The 18,973-nt window shown below is 41.2% G+C and overlaps 1 long non-coding RNA gene across 1 annotated transcript; it reads right to left on the bottom strand.

Moving 5' to 3' along the window:
* Positions 1-10,141: 10,141 nt before the first annotated feature.
* LOC142055811 (uncharacterized) lies at positions 10,142-17,355 on the bottom strand. Its single transcript, XR_012660062.1, has 3 exons — positions 17,203-17,355; positions 13,531-13,663; positions 10,142-10,404 (listed from the first exon to the last, which is right to left on the bottom strand). It is a non-coding gene; the product is annotated as an uncharacterized LOC142055811 (long non-coding RNA).
* Positions 17,356-18,973: the final 1,618 nt, after the last annotated feature.

The following is an 18,973-nucleotide window of genomic DNA, read 5'->3' as shown; positions in this document are numbered from 1 at the left end:
CTGTTCAACTCCTCCAGTGTTTTTCCTTCTGGGTTTGGACTACTGCACCTCTGTAGGGCAGTATGGGAGAACTGGAGCAGTTCTGTGGAAAGGCAGAGGCAGAGGATTTTAGTCTCCAGGAATGTGATTCAGACATGTTTTACAGCCACTGAATTCAACATACACATCTAATTTAAATACAAACAAAAAAAAAATCCTGAATAGGCCCATTCTAGAACAGCCCTGGTGAGAAAGAAGCAAAATTGCAGAGGCTGTGCAGCTGACATGGCCAAGGATCCCAGACCACATCGAACTGCAACTGAAGAAGCCATTAAAAGGAGGACTTTTGACACATGTCTGATCTTAGGCCACTCGACTGCACAATTTCTCTTGTAGCTGAACCTCTTTCACAACCTCTCTACTGCCTGCAGGATCATTCATCCAAGGAAGCCCACATCACTAGCAACTTCTGCAACAGAGCTGCAGAAGGATCTGTATCTGTTTAGAGTCCTAAATAGATCTGTGAATCAGGACCTAAATTCCAACAGAGATTACAGTTTAGCAAGAACTTTTAGTCATTCAGGTACAAACCCCTTCATTTTTTAAACCTGCAAATATTAACATGTTTATAATCTTTCCAAAGGCAAACAATTCCAGGAATAAGGAGAAGGAATGAGTTGCTTTGAGCAGCAAGAAACTGCAGTGTCTCAGGAGCCTCTGAGTCTGTTTATGTGTGTGACGTGGAACATGCTGTGAATTATAATTGACAGCACAGACTGTAAAATTATGGTCCCTTTCTCACTACTGTCTCTGTGCACTTGAGCCATGAGGTATCATTTCTCAGGAAAATGCATTTCTCATCCTTTAATCTGGAACCATTTTCATGTCCTACACAGGCTCCATTACGTGCCAGTAGAGCCTACATCTTCCATGAGGAGGCTGTCCAGATGTCTGTGACTTACTGTCTGGGGTCCTTATAGGGCAAAAGATACCTGACACTTTAAGCCCAGAAATTTATTGTCAGTTCTGAAGTATGACACAAAGAAAACTCAATTCACGTTACTCGGTGCTGTTAGTAATATAACGTGGTGATAACCAACCTCAAGATCCACTTGCAAAACTACATGTTACTAACCAACCACAAAATGCAGTTTTTCCCATTGTAGCATTGCGGATATTTCATGCCCTGCAGGCAAATAGCTTTGGTTAAGGGAGGAAGGTCTTGAGAAGTTTCATGGGTTTGTGACAAGAACAGCTTGTCTGAGTCTAATTTTACTCAATAGTTGCATAAATGAATTTTTAAAACATGATCCATATTCTTAATGTCTAATCCAGGACTGTGCGGTTTCATGCAGGGCTAATCCCATGGAGTAATATATGACTTAAAGCCTTGGATCAGAAAACTACTGAATATCAGTTATAGCAAAATTATGGTGCCTGAGGATAGCTAAAATAAATAGAAGAGAATGGCACACAAGTGAAGAAATAGAAAACACAGATAAACAGTATGAAAGAGATCTCGTCCAAAACACTGAAATTCCCTGAGATATCATTTAAAGACTTGGAACAAGGACTTTGTTAGTCAAGGAGGCAGATGTTAATTAAGAGGTCCATGTTGGGCAAGCCCAAGAGAAAGAGAAGTTACACTTGTATATTCCAGGCAACAGATTAAAATAATCATAACATGTAACAAAATGACACAGACACAAAAATGCTGGGGGACACAAAAAGTGCAGCTGCCTCTCAGAAACCTGGCCCCACACTTCATGAAATTGGTGAAAAATTCAACAGAAAGAGACCCCCATGGTGGGAGGTCCTCTGACCACACATGCTCCCAGGACATGCAAGGCTATGCCTCTCTGGATTCTCCCACCTCTCTTTGCTTTGTCTGACACAAGGGGTTGCCAACCCAGTGCAGCCCCCCTAGCTGAGTCTATGCTCATGTGATCAGGAACAAGGGCTGAAATGGCTGAGCTAGTGGGAGAGCAGAGCAGTGGGACCCCCTGTCTGTCACCCTTGGAGGATCCTGCCCATCTCAGCTTTTCCAGGCATGTAGGCTTTTCCCTTGTTGCTCTAGGATACATGAAAATTTTGTTGGTCACACCCATAGTGCACCAAAAGATGAGTTTCTTACACAGCTCCAGCCTGCTTGTATCCCTTTGTTTGTATCTTAAGGTATCGAATAGACTCTAAATACCTTTATCTATGTTGCACATGCACTCACTTCAAAAGCAAGAGAAAATTGCCTCCTGAGCCCACTCACAAAGCCAAGGGGCTCACTCCCATGCTATCCCTTGATGGCAGAGGTGATGCACTGGCTGTTGCACATGCAGTGTCTTGGAGGACAGATCTCTGAGCCAGCACTGACCTGGGCACCACCAGCCCCTGCATGCTCAATGCCCCAAGGCTTGCAGCCACAGGATTTGTGTCAGCAGACCCTTTCTCTCTGCCCCGTCCCTCCTGTGCTGAGCTAGGGGCAGCAGGCAGAAAGCCGAGGGGACACAGCAAGAAGAGAGGCAGACTCCCACTGGGAGCACCTGCTGTGCCAAAGAGCTGAGGAAACGCTGCTACAGCAGAGGAGAGCCAGCAACCACCAGATGTGAGGGATGATCTCCAGATGTTGGGGGAATGTCAGCCTCCCACGACTAGGAAAGGTGCTTACCACCATAATGGCAGAGTCGCTCTGTAATCCCTTCTTTTCTCTCTTATTTACTCCTGCCAAAGCAATCAGCAAGTTCAAAGCTGTCCCTGAACACAGACGAGAAGAATATGATTACAGAGTGCAGTAATATTCTGCGTCTAAACCAAAGCACTTCCCATTATGTAATGCAATGGCACACACGTTACAAGCCTTTCGCAGTGTGCTACCCACAGCTAGTGGGAGCCTGCTCAGCTAGGGTGCCTTGGCTCTTCATCACATGCTAACCTCATATTTTGCCTCTGGAAGTCTTTAGTTGTGTCTCTGAGTGTCAGTGCCAGCTAAGAAGGCAGTCATTACGCTCCCTTGGGTTTCTGCTACACTGATGGTCCAAGTCTCCTAAATGACACTTGTAACACAACAAATGAGCCTGTGCTTAGTTTTAGCTGATGAATTCAACAGCCAAATCTATCACTGCTTTTCCCTTGGATCCTGTGAAATATTATCTGAAGAGATAATCCGCTGTGATAAATAAAACAAAACAAATGAGCTCCTCAACAGATGGTTTCACTATTAAAGTCTGAAATCAGAGCTGAGAAAAACTTTATCTGCTATGACACAACATCTCATCAAACCCTGACAGATTTTTCCTGCTGTTCATATTTATATGATGAAAACAATCAACATGATATTTTTTTTAAAAGGCAACCAAGAATCTCAGCCCAGCCTCAGACAACGCTTTTATTTCCAGATGTTCCTTGCTTCGTAACATAAAACACAGGAACTCTTGTAACGGGGTCAAGTTAAAGATGCATCTAGCCTAGTGTCCTGACTTTGAAGGCAAATGGTAGTGGGCATTTCAGAAAGTGTATGGAGAACACAGCAAGTACACCATGGTACTTTGCCTAGTCTTGCCTCCTGGCTGTGGATGCATTTGCTACTTATAATTATTGTCCTTTTCATATAGCATTAGCCTTTTACACTAGGTAAAATGCAGAATAATTATAAGATTAGGCATCTTGGATAGGTGGATGACATGAAAATTATTTTCCCTTAACATTTAAAATACATGCAAACCTAAAATCCATGCATATGACATCTCCCCAAAATTTTTTTTTCTTAAAACTGAAGCAGACAGACAAGACCATTGTCCAACAAAAAACAAATTACTTGAAGTGTTAAGAGTTTTCACCTTGACTACAAATATTGCTCTTTCACTAAATGCTGTGAGCATCTCTACAAAAATATTTACCCTTTGTCTTTTCAATCAGGTGTCTGTCTTTATATTTAATTTACCTTAGAAGAGCTCTCTTCTTGCCACTTCTGTAAAAATAGAAGGCATAATCCCTGTTAATCTCAAAGGGAAGACAGCCGCTTTAAAAACATGCATGATTGGCATATATAGATACATTGATCCAAACACTATACCCTACTAGGTCTATATCTGTATGGAAGTAGCTGCATATTTGAAATAATCATATGAAGTAACTCCAGATTTGTGGCAGCATAATCAGGATCAGGCACCTTTGCCTAGCTGACTCTAGCACAGATACACACTATGAGAACAGGTCCTCTGTCTTTATCCAAATTGGTCTCTAGTTCCAGCATGAGATCCCACACAGTAGCCTGCATGTACAAGAGAGCACTGAAAGGCTGTGAAAAAAAAAAAAAGCTGGCTAGGTCACTTAAAAACACATTGTGAAGCTGGACATTTTAGGTTAAAAATACTAAATAATTTTTAAATGATAAATTGGTCTCTGCTTATGAATTTTATCCTGCTGGAAACAAAAGAAACCACTATGTGCACCTTATGGTAAGGTTTAAATAAATATTAGTTAAAAAAGCAAAAGTGCGGTCTCTTTTATTGCCAATTACAGGTTTACAAAGTTGAACAGGGAAAAGTAATACTATAGCCAAAACAGACTTCCAGAGAGCCCTCCAGAGTCTTACTTGCTGTTCACTGGACTAACATTAGGTATATTTTTATACCACAAGAATGGGCAGGGAGTATTATTAGGGGTTTGGTAGCTTTATGATCAGCTTCATATTTGAGATATTTTCTTCCAGAAATCTCCAAGTTTATGTGCAATCCTTAAGGAATATATCAATGAATTGGAAAAAGCAGTAGTAGTATTTGCAAGGAAAAGAAAAAAGGCAAGCTCAGGGTCAGTCTAGAAGTCAGATATAGCTGTAAAAATTGGTTCAACACATTCAAAGCAAGTTGCTGGCTTACTGCTCCCTGTGTTCCAGGAAGAGAGCGTTCTTTGGCAGGCACTTCATTCAGAGGTTTCGATTTATGGGAAAGAGGCTTGCCTCAAAGAGGTTATTTTTCTTATTTGACCAAAGTTTGGTGTTTTCCATCATTAGAACTTTTTGCCTCAGAAAAAAAAAAAAAAAAAACACGCCACCAACCAAACCCTAACAGTTAATTTTCAAGATGTTTGTTTCCATCCAGATAACCGGGAGTTCCTAGGCTTTTGTTCTAAGGCACTCCTAGATGTAAGTGAAATCTACAAAGCAAACATCTTAAAAATGTCAGAAAATGAAAATACCAACCCTTAAACAGATGTGTGTGATCCTTCTGGACACCCATACTGATCCTACCGCTATAGCAGCACACCCAGGGGCACACAGGTAAAACAGAGAAGCACATTGTCTACGCTTTGCACAGGAAAGCAAAGGCAACTCTGAATTGCCCATGGCTGCACCGTGCTTGTAGCAGAATTCACCATTGAACTCACATTTCCTGAGTAGTAATCCAATGCTGTTAACCACAAAAGAAAATAAAATAGAATGGGCCAGATTTTCAAATTGAGGAGGCTATATCTCAGTTTTGCCAGTCTTACATTGTCTAAAGATCACACCTAAATGTCTAAATACACACTCGCTGTGAGATTTCCATAAAATATAGGGGTTCTTGGCCTATCTGGTTTCCTATCTCAGATTTCAGATTCTTTTCAAGAAGAGAGATTTCCACTAAAAGATGTATTGTGCATTTTCCAGAGTAAGTGTGCAGTAATGCCATGCATGTAGTGATGGAACATAATTTGCCATCAGGATTTACATGAGGTAATGCCATCTGCATCACATCTCTTTTGCTATGGAGAAAACACTAAAATGTAATTTGAGGTCAAGATTGTAGGGATTAAGATTACTGCTTCTTTTAAAGTACACTATAAAGATAGAAATTTTAAGTGGGCTTGTAAAATGGAACGATCCTTATGTCAGGCCATATTTTCAGCACATTGCCTGTTATTGCCTAGAAGAGCATTTAAAAATTAAGTAAAGGCCCACCATATTGTACCTTGGTGCATATATCACGTGTTATTTTTCTATTTGCTTGTATCAATTTAGGAATCCCTGTGCCTGATCTTCTTAAAAACATTTCGGAAAGCAGCTTCATATCTTGAATCCCAAGGCCGGATGAACCTCCCTTAACTTCAGATGTCTACATTGTGCTTATCTTAGTTTGGTCACGTGGCCCGCTAAATTATTCACTCATTTTGTCTCATCCTTTGAACTAAATTTTATACAGCATGTAGAAGACCTTTAGGCTGGATTTCTTTTTCTCAGAAAGGAGGCAAGCCTCTAACAATTCAGCTAGAGGCCTGAAAGCATAAAGGGTTAAGCAGTCTCAACTACAGAAAGTGCTCAGCAATACCTAAATCCAGACCTCCTCTCTGTACCTGATTTCTGTATTTGTGGCAGTACTACCACTTTCCTGCAGCTTTATTCACCTCAGGGCAATAGTAGCATCTCTTTTATTTCTGCAGGCTTTGGCTTTGACACTGCTGACAATAGAGCTATTTATCTTTATAAGGCTATGAATTGTTATGGATTTTATACAACTATTTTGGTTATTTCATCCAAAGTTTGTGCTTAAATCCAATCCTTTCTGAATAAGAACAAGCAAAAACTGCTGGAGGAAGCGGCAAGTTGAAATGGATGGTTGGAGGGGAAGAGCATGGCTATTCTGCCTCTCTGAACTGTATTTTCCCAGAGATTCTTCTCTTGGGCACCTCCCTAACTGCTCTTACCACATTATCTGTGGGTATCTTTAATGGGTTCCTACATCTAGTTCCTCTGCCAGGTGCCATGACCCTCATTTTTTCAGCAGTAGGAACTGAAGCACTGAAATTCAATTTACTTGAGCCAGGTTACAGGTAAATCTGTGCTGAGGGTAGGGAACAGAACTGAGGTCTCCAGGTAAGGCAAAAGGCTACTTTGGGTCCCCTTATCTAGACTACTCAGGATCAGGAGCCTAGACTGCACAGGGGTTGGTGCATCATCTAGACACTATGTAGTAACAGAACTGCTTCTATGTTAGTGGGGGTGCATGTGAACACACATAAAAAGACATTCATAATGCCTGTATTTGGATCATTATCTACTTTTTAAAATGGAATTTAAAACACTTTTCTTACTGATAGGACAGAAAGAGCACATTGAAAATAGCATTTCATAAAATTGCACTCTGGTGAACTGCTTTAACACGATCAGAGAAGCTCCCCAGGTGGTGGACTAAGTGGCAAGTTTCTAGACTTTCACATCACTAGTCCAAAAACTCCCCATTTGGCAAAGGAGCAGAGACATATGCTGAAATCAAGAAATTCTTATTAGCTGAGTTCAGGATAGAGAAGCCTGCAGCTAATCAATGACACCACTACCACCATCATCACCCAGAGCTGCCAGTGCAGCCCAGATGAATTCAGAGTCAGGGTTTCAAAGACGTTGTGATAACAGAACCAAATCATTAGAACAAAAAAAGATTAGAGACTTTAGGAATCATGGATCAAAGATTAAGTAGAGGTCAATCTAGTCATAAATAAATGGATAAATTCTCCCTGATGTGAGGCTGAGTAATGAGAAATAGAAAAACACTGTATTACCAAATTAAAAGTACATGAAGCTCATTACCTCTTTTTACCCTCAATTATGCCAGTCAGCTGGACAAAACCAAAATTCCTACTACTGATGATAACCTCGTAGTCACACCTGTTGAAAGGGACAACAATGCATAGCTGTATCAGAAATTTCCACAACTTGAACAGGTGAAAACTTCTAACACATCTAGTCACCTGTGCTCCAGCATAAATGGTTATTCAAGGTGTAATACAGTGGTGAAGCTGTTCTTCTGTGCGTACGCACGTATCAGCAAGAAGCAGTTAAGACCCACCAGAGAGATTTTGAATCTGCTCTCATTATCAACTTTGCCAGAAGTTGCACATAAGGAGATGTTTTCAATAGTTGAGACAGAATCAAGCACAGAATAGTCCAGAACATGTTTTCCAATCATGTTTAAGAACCTAATTATTCTTTAAAATCTTATCTGACTGTCTCTGAAGAGACCTCTGTCCATGAAACTTAGTCATTCCCTTGTGTACTGGAAAACAAGACAACACAGAACTCTGTGGTGCCTGAGAGTTAAAAGATGAAAACTAATCTAGAAAAAAACTCAGTAGTGAACAAAAGTAGTATTTAAACTCCCTTGCACTTCCACAACCCACTGTGTGAGTAACAAGGGCAAGGGCACCCCACACTACTACTAAAACACTAGGTTTTTTACTTCAGGCTGTCATGACGTGCTAGAGTAAACTGAGAGTGAGGCCACAATCAGGCCCAAATTTTTTATACAATCTTTGAATTAATCCATCTGTATTTTAGTCATTACTTACTTGCATTGCCTTATAAAACTCATCACTGTCATTAAGCATGTCTTATAATTTCTAAGGATACAAATATTTATTTTTTCTAGTCCCAGCATATTACATATATTCTTCCTGGACTCCTCTGACAAGAAGAAGTGCTTTTTTCTTTATGCCCTTGAAGTGAGATTGAAAATGTGCTTTTAAATATATTTATTTTTTTAGGGCATGGAGGAGAAAGACAGCAAACTCATAGGATCAATTCAATAGGCAAAGCCCACAATCTAAGCACTACGCGTTCCTTCCCTTGTACTTTAGAGCTCCCATGGGCAGTTGGTAATTCCCTGTTAAGCATTAAGTGCCCCAAGATACTGGAAACCCCTTGAGGCTCCACAATAGTCACTGGAAACTCAGATTTCTCAGGCACATTTTTGCTGCAGAACAGATGTGGTGCTGGGAAGCTCAACCCAAGTCTGGCAGGGTTTAGACTTTTACCAGGGCTAACCAGTACAAGTGTTGCACTGGCTCAGTATGGCTATCTGGATTCCAGAGCCTCATATATTTCTGATCAGGTCTGGCCCATGCCAAGGGGACTTACTTACTGGCCAGCATGGAGCTACACAGTTCACTCACACGGCTGCACAGCTCTTTGCCCCACGCCCAGGCCCTGCCTCGCAGTTTGAGCACCTCATTTAAAAATAAATAAAGACTGACTAAACCAGTTTTGCTCTCTTGTAATGACACACGCATGATTACGTGCCTGGCAAATTTTCACTGGATACACACAGAGGGAGTGAAATGTGTAAGTGCTTTTTCCTACTGTGCGTATGATGAGGTATTACAACACTAGGATGCTCAGTTGAAAGCAAGGCTCTGGTTCAAAGGAAATGCAGGTGGTTTCGATTGTTTCTGTAGACCAGAATGCCTGCTTAATAAGAACAAGCAAGTACATGCAGAATTCAGAGGATCAACAAACTGTTCTCATTAAAGGCTTTCTACCATAATGTGCCTACAGACACATGCACACAAAATTAAATAAATGTCACAAAATAAAAACGTGGGTTATCAGCTATTGTATTTCAGTTCACTCAGGGATAATTGATCAAGCAGTGCATTCTTTAGTGACGTAATATAAGAAAACTACCTCCTAATTGGCAACGTTAAGTAATATCACAAGAAAGAATAACGCACAGTGTAGATGCAAGTCAGAATGTACGTGTTCTGTTTACCAGGCCACCACAGAGACTGATTGCTTTGGTCAGCCATTTTTCCATAGTTTTAATATAGCTGGTTAAATAGTAAAAGATTCTTATTTTTCCACAGCTGCCACCTGCCTGGAGTACAATAGACACTTCTTAACCAGCACCTATTCTTACTGGAAACAAATGTACTGACTACAAGGTGGTCCTGATTATAGGAGACTAGAAGGAATATATTATTTGGAAGTTGTATTCTGTTTAACATCTTAGCCAGTGACCTGGAGCGGGTGACGGAGTGCACCTTCATCAAGCCTGCAGATGACACTAAAGCCAGGGGAAACAGTTGATAGGCTTGAGGGCAGGGCTGCCATTTATAAGGACAGAGATGGGCTGGAGGAATGGGCCAAAATTAACTTTATGAAATTCAAGGAGGGCATATACAGACTCCCACATCACAGAAGGAGGACCCCCTTGCAACACTACAGGCTGGGGACAGGCTGGGAAGCAGCTGTGCTGAAAGGGGAATGAGGGCCTTGGCAGAACACAAGCAGGGTGCTCTGGCAGCAAAGACATCAAGGAGATCAGCAACAGCATCCTGGGCTTTATGAACAGGTCCATAGCCAGTTAGTGAGGGAAGGGATTATTTCCCTATACTCAGCCCTTCTTAGACACCATATAGAAAAGCGCATCCAGTGTTGGGGCCAGCAGAAGAAAAACTTCAACATTCAAGATGCAGAACAGGTTGCCCAGAGAGGTTGTGCAGTCTTCATCCTTGAAGGTTTTCAGCTGGATGAAACCCAGGTCTGACCTCATAGCTGACCTTGATCTCCTGTGAGCAGGAGTTTGGACTACAGATCGCCTGAGGACCCTTCCAACCTGATGTGTTCTGTGATTCTGCAGTTCTGTAAATTATCCTCTGGGAGAACAATTTCTTTTGACTGATCTAAAAAGAAGCACAATGCCAAAAAGATTGAATGTTTAACTGATCTCTGGGTGCACTAGAATAAATGAACAAGAGGGAGGAAGATGAAATATAAAGCAAGGAGTCATCAGTTCTAACTATCAATACAACATTGTCTGCCTTTTGTGCATGTTCCACCTGGGATGCACTGCAAATGAGAAGTGTTAATCTAACCTGTTCTTTAACACATTTAAATGAAGAGAATCCACAGTGTCCTTGAGCAACATGCCCACAGGCTCAACTGTCCTCACAATTCAAACCTATTCCTTAATCTCTAACCTAAATATTTTTCCTGATAATTTAGTCAATTTTCTGTCCTATCCACAGGAGAAATGGGGCCAGATTGTTCCCTTTCTTTTTGCCTTTTGCATCTTTGGAGAACATTATAAGATTTCTAGATTATCCAACCCAATCCTTCCAAAGTTTCCTCTTCATTCTTAGTTCTAGACCTCTAATATTCTCCTTGCCTTTCTTTCCACTTTATCTGGTTTGTCCATCTTGAAGTGTGGGATTAGGGCTTTTACCAGTGTTGAGTAGTGAGAAAAGATTATTTCATTTGTCTGGTAGTCTATACATCTGTTCATACTTTCCAGAATGATGCTTAACTTTTCTAATGTAGTGTCTCTCTCTGAGAATGGCCAAATAGCAAGACACTGCAGACAAAGTTGGAAGAAACACCCAGAAGGCAAGTCTGAAATTATCTTTTTGCTATATTTGGACTAGGTCTAATATCTTATAGCCAGTATGAGGATAGATAACATCAGGAAGGCCCCACTCCACCTTCTCTCCTTCCCAACTCATTCCTCTTCCCACTCTGACTCCTAGCTGTGGAGTCCCACCTGTTGCCTTTGCTGCCTTACTTTAACTGCCCAGTAAGCCAGTTCAACTCAGAAATACAGTAGATGTTATTTGCTTTATTATATTAGTTTTCTTCTGTCTTAACTAGTATGCTTGGCTTCCTGCAGAGCCTGAACCAGAGTAAAAAATGAGCAGGAACATGAAGGAGAGAGAGACAGAAAGGAAATAGCTTTGTCTTAACTTCTATGACAAACACTTCATGTCCCCTTTCAACATTCTTGGAGTGGAGGACTTCCAGTGAACACTCATTAAGCCTCACAACACCCCTGTACAACAAGTCTCATCATCTTTAATGGATGACTAAACAGAAGTCCAGATAGAAACAGTCTTCCTCAAGGAAATTAAGCAAGGTATGAGGAAAGATAAAAGTAGGAGTAACCTCAAAGCCTCTTGGCCTAACTACTTCTTTCCCCTTTATCTCCATGGCCCAGTCCTCATGCCAGTGCTGCTTTGCAACTTTACACCAGCTAAGGCTTTGAATGTTTTAAATATTAATACTACAAATATTGTCCCTACATAAAGTTATGCCAATAATACAGATTTTGTCAAAGCTGGGCAGAAGGGATCAAGAAGGATATCTAATAAAAGAGGTAAGTATTTAAAACCTAGGAGACGCAATGTCTTTTAGGTTTATGGCCTTCATAACATAATTCCCAAGTGATGGACAATACATAGCAGCTTTCAACAGAGCAAGCTAAATAAAATGGGATCAGAAACTGAAGTACTTTAGGTAGTGATCTGTTCAATGTCAATGAACTGAGTTAAGAGCAACCTAAAACTAGTCATCAATCTCCCCTGAATGATTTCTGCCTTTATCTAATACTTGTTTGATGTAAAACACAGTAGAAGTCCCTGGAACCAGACAAAAATCTATGGCTCCACTCTCCTTTATGATCACCTCAAGTCACAAAATCAACCTGTCATGCTGGTCTAGTAAAATTTTGTCATATTGACACAGCTTCAGGACAAGATGAAGGAATTGTGTCCAGCTTGGCCTGGTCAGTAAGATACCCTCGTAAGCTGTGTAATGGGGGGAGACTGAAAGGATTAAAACTGAACTTCTTGTGTGAACGTTATCCCTATTACATTATTGCAAAATGGAAGTAGAAAGCAAACATGAAATCAAGGGAGAGGAATTTTCCCGTTGCTGCATTAAAAGTAGTAGCTTCCATGGGCATTTTCTGAGCAACACAGTATTCCCAAAGAGCTTAGCTGAAGTGTCTGTTTTGAGGATCCTGTTCAGATGCAGACATAAGCATAGAGCAAAGCTGCACCATCCTCATGAGACTGGAAAAGTTGTGAACATGAGCAGAGGAGTACCTCAATCTACCAGGGAAAATGGAAAGCCAGAAAGTCAGGTAGAGCCAGATCCATGTGTCAGGAGGATTTAGGCACCCAGATGCTGTCAAGTCTTACATTTCAAAACCTATGACTAAACTGAGCTTTCTCTATGTTTTTCCCTCAGAGAACAAATAGTGCATAGGTTCTTGGTCCCAAATTGTCCAGCCTGGGTCTCTGACCAGAGCTTACTCTAAAACCTTTACAGCCCACAGGCCCAGGATTTCTTTCTTGGAAATTATGCCACAGTGGGGGAGCTGGCATACAGCACCGCCGCAGTGCAACAGAGTCAAGATGCTACCTCGGCAGGTACCCAGCCCTGAAGCTCTGAAAACCTCACAAGTCCATCAGTTCCCCAGCTGTAGCCTTAGTCTTAATTTAAGCATCATTTTCTCCTTCGTGATTTCATTTTGTGAGTGAAACCTTCACCTTCTTGCAGTTCATCATTATTTTGATAGCAGGAATCCATGCATTTCAGCAATATTTACTCTTGATAAAAAGGATATGAGGAAATTTGCAAATACATTTACTGTATCTAAAACTGTATGTGCAAAGCTGGATATCCACCTAAAAGCTGATTCTGCAAGAAGTGCCCATACAAAAATCACTTTTAATTCAGGCTGTGTTTTTCAGGTTGACTGTGAATGTACCCAAAGCTCCCTCAAGAGAGCAAGGCAGAACTATTTTTAATTGTTGTGGTAGGTGATCCTAACAAGTAAAAATGTCAGTGATGTAAAATCACATGTAGTCTTGCAGGTACAGTTCCACTGAGAATCATCCAAATGTACAGGGATTATAGAGACTTGTAAGAAACATCAGCAAAATACACCTGGTTTTGTACAAAGGTTGAATTTTGGCAAAACAACAAAGGGGCAGCAAGGATTTGAGTGCACACACTGCATATATACTTACAGATGCTGCTAAGATGGCTGTACTGGAATTTTCTGGGGCCTGATCCTATCAAGCAGATTTCAAGCCCTGTTAGTGAGAAGCAACGGTTGTCAGAAACTTGCAGGATTCACACATTAGCCTCCATGCCTGGTATCTGCAAAGACGTATAGGAGTCCTGCTTTACCAAGTGATTTTAAAACCTCAGTTTCAAATCTAGTCAGAAGCCACTTATCTCTGTAAACTATTCACACATCACCAAGTAAAGTGATACAAAAAGATTATTACACAGGTTTGATTTTATTTTTCCCTTGGGTTCAAAAATAAAGGGGGACCCAAGAAACCCTCTTTTTCCTACCCAGACACAGTAGAGGTAGCTGAAGCTACAGCAGCATAAGTGCTAGTTTATAGCCCTTGGCTGAGCCTGGGCATGTAGGTGCAAGGAAAGGTTTTGGGGGCTTCTCCCACCTGTGTCACATTTTGGTCAGGCATTGTTTCTACACCTGGGATTCTGGGGAGAGGGATTTGATGCTGAACTGCTACTGCCATGTATGAGAAGCCCCCCCAAGGCCAGACCCACTGGCTATAGCCAAGGTTCAGCTGCCACAGCCAGGCCCAGGGCCTCAGTCTAAGCCCATAGCTATGGAGTCAAACTCATAGATGTTGAGGTACTGATCCCAGATTTATAAGCAGCACATCTACACTTAAAAGAAAAAAGTGTAATTTTGTTCCACTTTTAAAATTCTGCTTCTAGTAACTAAGCTAAATATGACATAAATATCCTGGACAAATGTGTGGCTCTGGAAATACTGAAATGCTGGCCCCATGACATGGCTGCTGGGATTCTTGCCATTTGCTAAAAAGTTAAGCTGGGAAACACTTTGTCCAATTACTAAAAAACAATGAAGATATAAAGGAATTATAACCTAAAAACAGAGGTGTTGAAAGAAAGAAAACAGACGCACGTAATAAACAATATTGATTTAATTAAGGCAGCAGAGAAAAACGTTCACAAGCTTGGATGACCCTGGTGCGTGTGTGTGCATGGGGGGGCAGGTGGGTGTGCATGTGTGTAAGCACACATGCTCCTTTTGGGACTGGCTTCTGCCCGCGTCTAAACAGAGGTGTCAGAGACACAAGGGACATAAACATCGGCTCCTCTGCTTTAAAGCTGCTGCAGAGAGCTGTACTGGCATGGACCCTCACAAGTATTCATGGCCTAGACCCCATCCATGGTTGTGTATGGGAAGATGGACACTGAGATGGGCTTTTGTGCTCTGAACTTCTGAACTCTGCAGGAGAGCTGAAACACTGAACCACACTTTGGTTGTTTGTGAAGAGAGTGATTTATTGAGCTCCATCCTGGAAGAAACCACAAGACATTCTGAAAGGCTAAATTTGACAGCTAAAAATATTCCTTCAGAACTGGATGCAATGAGAAAGGCTTCAAGATTTAGACAGATGCATGTTTCCAAGGGCAGTATTTTGTTCTTCAGCCCTCAGAAAGTAGTATTTTAGTGCTTTTGGTAATTGGAACAAAGACACATTCAGCCCCATTGCATAACGCCCAAATGACCACAGAACAATTTCTGGTTGTCCTTTTCAGGTGATAAGCAACAGCAATAACATGTTTGGTAGTGCTCATTTCTCTAACAGGAACCACCAACACACTTGTGAGTGATGTGTGCTGGAAAGGTGAATAAACAAACAGATCCATCAGCTGAACATGAAGTGATCTGGAGAGAGCGAGCAAGAGGAATGAGGGGAACTTTATGTGTGTTTAACTTAGAAATTATGTGACGACATACAAAGGCATGTGATTCTTTTCCTTTGCCCGTTGGTTTCTGAACCTCTCAGGCATACCTGCGCCACATTTTGAAGATTTTCTTTCACACACATGGGATCTAGAAACTTACTTTAAAACAAGATGCATGAATTTTAATATTATCATATATTCTAATACTGCAATAGAGGATCTAAACAAATCACCAAGTATCTTGGGATTCAAAATTAGGTGAGTTGGCACAGCCCATGTGAAAGGCAGCCACCTAATATCAGAGTAGAAGGAGATTATAATGAGAACCATCTTATTTAAGTGATGCCAGAAAAGCCAAACAACTACTCTCAACACCAGATATTTTAGGGACCTTTCCACCATGCTCTAGATTTTTTGGCTGGTCACTTTCTAGATGATTCAATTCCTGTTGCTTTGGAAGTATGCTGAAAACCACAGAAATAGCCATTAATCTTTGGGAATGCTGAAGCCTTAAGCATCTCAAAGCTCCCAAATGTATTTTGAGAAGCCCGAGCCTTTTCCCATAGGAGTTCAGTGATTTTTGCTTCTAGGAAAGAACAGTTATAGACACCACTCAAAAAAAGACTAGAAAAGCAGACATAAAATTACAACACAGTTCAACTCTATGCTGAAGTACTTGGGGAGAGGTCTTTTGTCCCTCTTGAATCCACAAAGACACTGCCAACAATTAGCTGTGAGGAAGAGCTTCCATGCATGGAAAGTTAGGAGCAGATACTTGGCGGCAAGGCGTGATCTATGTTCAGTGCCCTGAACAGAACCATGACTGTTTACACCGGTTCAGTAGCCATCCCATTACAATTTCATGAAACTATAGAGAGGAGACTGAAAAGAGGATCAGGAGCCTGGGTTTTCCACAGGCAAAAGGTTCATATGCCACATTTCCACATGCCAGAAAAAATATGTGCAAGTGTGATACTACAAAAATCAATGCCAATCACTTCATCCTTCTCCAACAAAAGTACTGTCTCAATAAGACTGAGGGAATGAAGAATTTACTGTACCATTTTCTATTGCAGAAGAAATAGAACCCCAACAAGGTTGGTTTGTTGGGGGTTTTGTGGGTTTTTTTGTACTGTCCAGATCTGATCACACATTAATTTTTTTTTTCAGGGGACTATTTTTTTTTTTTTTTCAGATAAGCCAATTCTCAGGAACCACGAGGGGACAGGCTTTCAGAAACAGGATTTCTTATTTAAATAGCTAAACAAAATTGCCAAATAGGTGCACACTTAAACATCTGGCTAGTCTATTTAGGTGACACTTTGCTGAACTCTGAAAATTTTTTCCCTGACTGGGACAATTTTTCCCGACACTTTGGAAAACTGCCCACTGAGTTTTTTACTCAAGGGAAGGTTGATTTCTTTGCTTACTGTCTTAGGGACACAATTTCTACTATTTTTGTCATACTCTTTTTGCTTGACTACAGTATCACAAACAGCCAAAGATATTAATGTCCTTCAAACTTAGTGAGACAAAGTAGAAGTATAAAACAAGAAGTAAGAAGAATTACATAGGTGTATGTTCTGCATAGGGCATAAGCCTATCTGCATGTGCTGCACCCTGCAACAGTGGTGTTTGATGCCATGAAACTTCCAAGTATTACTGAAACACAAATACAATGATAATAATCCACTAATGTATTAATTGCTTGTAGGCTTGCTTGCTTCCACAGAACCATTCAGGTCAGAAGGGAGTTCAAAAGGTTGTTTAGGCCAACCACTTCCTCAGAGTATCCTTTTCATGCCATGTCATTATAGCTTTTACTTTACAGATCTCCGTGTACTGTTCTTCTCGTTATTGTCATTTTCTTTCCTTCAGAAGCCCCCCGATATGGCCCATCACTCTTTTCATCCATATCTTTACTGCACCGACAGACATACCCCATTCCACTGATCTTCTGCCTTTTCCTTTGTCCAGCTACTTTTTCATCTACATTCTCACTTCCAAGGCTCCACTGAAGGACCCATTTCCTTTGCACACTTTCACTGTTCTGTTGCCTTCCTCCGGTTCCCTCAGATGTCACTTTGTATGACTTGTTTATCTGTGTGGGGAATATATTCCTGTTACTCTTAATCACACTCCGCTTCCAAAAACTCTTCTTTATCTAGAAGAGATTGTAATATGCATCTGATTTTATGCTGGCAGAGGAAAATCTGGCTGGCAGGCACACATGCCTTGTTTTAACAAAACAGATTCCCTAGGTTCACCACAAGCACATACCCAAAGCAAGTGTTGTTAAAAAGTAAGGAGAATTTTAAAGAGAGGAGGGAAATTAAGGCAGCCAGGGAAAAGCACAGCTTCTTAATTTTGCTGCAAATTATTCTCCAATGCTTCCTTCTCCCAAACCACCTTGATCAAACAATCAGTATGCAGCTTGCACTATGCTGGGTCAATAGAAGAAAACATCCAGCTGCACCTGGCATGCAGGTGTTTGGGTTATGTGTTGCCAACTACAGGTGGACTGATTGATGTTGTGGTTTTTTTTTTCTTGGGAAGGGGGCCACGCAGGAAGGAGGGTGAGGGAGCAGGACTGGGCTGGGCATGTTCTGCACTGCAAAGCTTATGGTCTACTGGCATTGCAAACCTCCCTAACAGACCGAGGGTTGTATTCAGAGCCCCTTTCACATTTCCCTATAAATGCTGGCCAATCTGACACTTTTCCACCACTCAGAGGTTACCTCTGAAGTGCAGTTCACTTTGGGTGGGTTAGGTGTGCACATGAACTTGTGCTTGCTACCACAAATCCTTTTGAAATACAACCTCACTTCTGCAGCCCTTCTCAAACACATACCAGTCCAGGAAGAGCAGGTCACGTCACCAGAGGCAGGACTGCACACAGCACACAGCTCAGGAAGCGGCTATTGTCCCAAATCACATTCTACTGCCTGGATTTTTCCTGCGTTTTTAGTTTAAATAACAGCAGATAACTCCTCCTGAGTTCCCTCCTGCCTTATCCTATCTCACCAATACCTTAGAAACTGACTGTATCTGAGGGTTTCCAGCTGTAGCTTTGGTGATAGGCCTAAATCTCTTCACTGACTTTAGCAGTCTCAACTTGAAATGTTTGTATGGTTGAAGAAAGTTAATTAAACCTTTTTGGTGCAGCTGTTATTCTGAGTTAATAAAACATCTCTGCACCTCTCCATTAACATCTCTGAATGCTGCTGGAATAACAAGCCCCTACCCCAAGGATTCCTGTTCCGCTTCTTCAGAAATGAAGGTGTCACAGCTGATTAATTACCAACTAGCAATTAGCAAAAGAGCTTAATTCAGCCTTCTCTGAGGTGTGATCTATGCATTTACATAAGGAGGGGCAATGTGTCTTTGGGATTTGGCACTGGAAATGTACAGATGTCTCTCTAGAGGTGGTTCTGTTTCCAAAAACAAACTGCAACAACTTTCAGCAGTTACTCTTAGGATGATAGAATAGGGTAATAAAATTATACACACTGACATCACCATTATCAGTGCCTGATTCAATACGTTTGTGTTTCTTGGAATACAGAACAAATTTTGCAGAAGCTCCCTGTTCTTACCAGGTGTGGAGTGGCGCTCTCCAAACAAATGCCATTATCTCCCACTTTGTGTTGGGGCAACTTCCACATGTCTTCATCTTCTCTTTTCCCTTCCTGCTCATTCTTTTCCATTTTC

This window comes from Phalacrocorax aristotelis, chromosome 3 (genome assembly GCF_949628215.1).
Source record: "Phalacrocorax aristotelis chromosome 3, bGulAri2.1, whole genome shotgun sequence".
Lineage (NCBI taxonomy): Eukaryota > Metazoa > Chordata > Aves > Suliformes > Phalacrocoracidae > Phalacrocorax > Phalacrocorax aristotelis.
The sequence above is the reverse complement of the archived record's forward strand: the minus strand, read 5'-3'. Positions and strand labels throughout refer to the sequence as shown.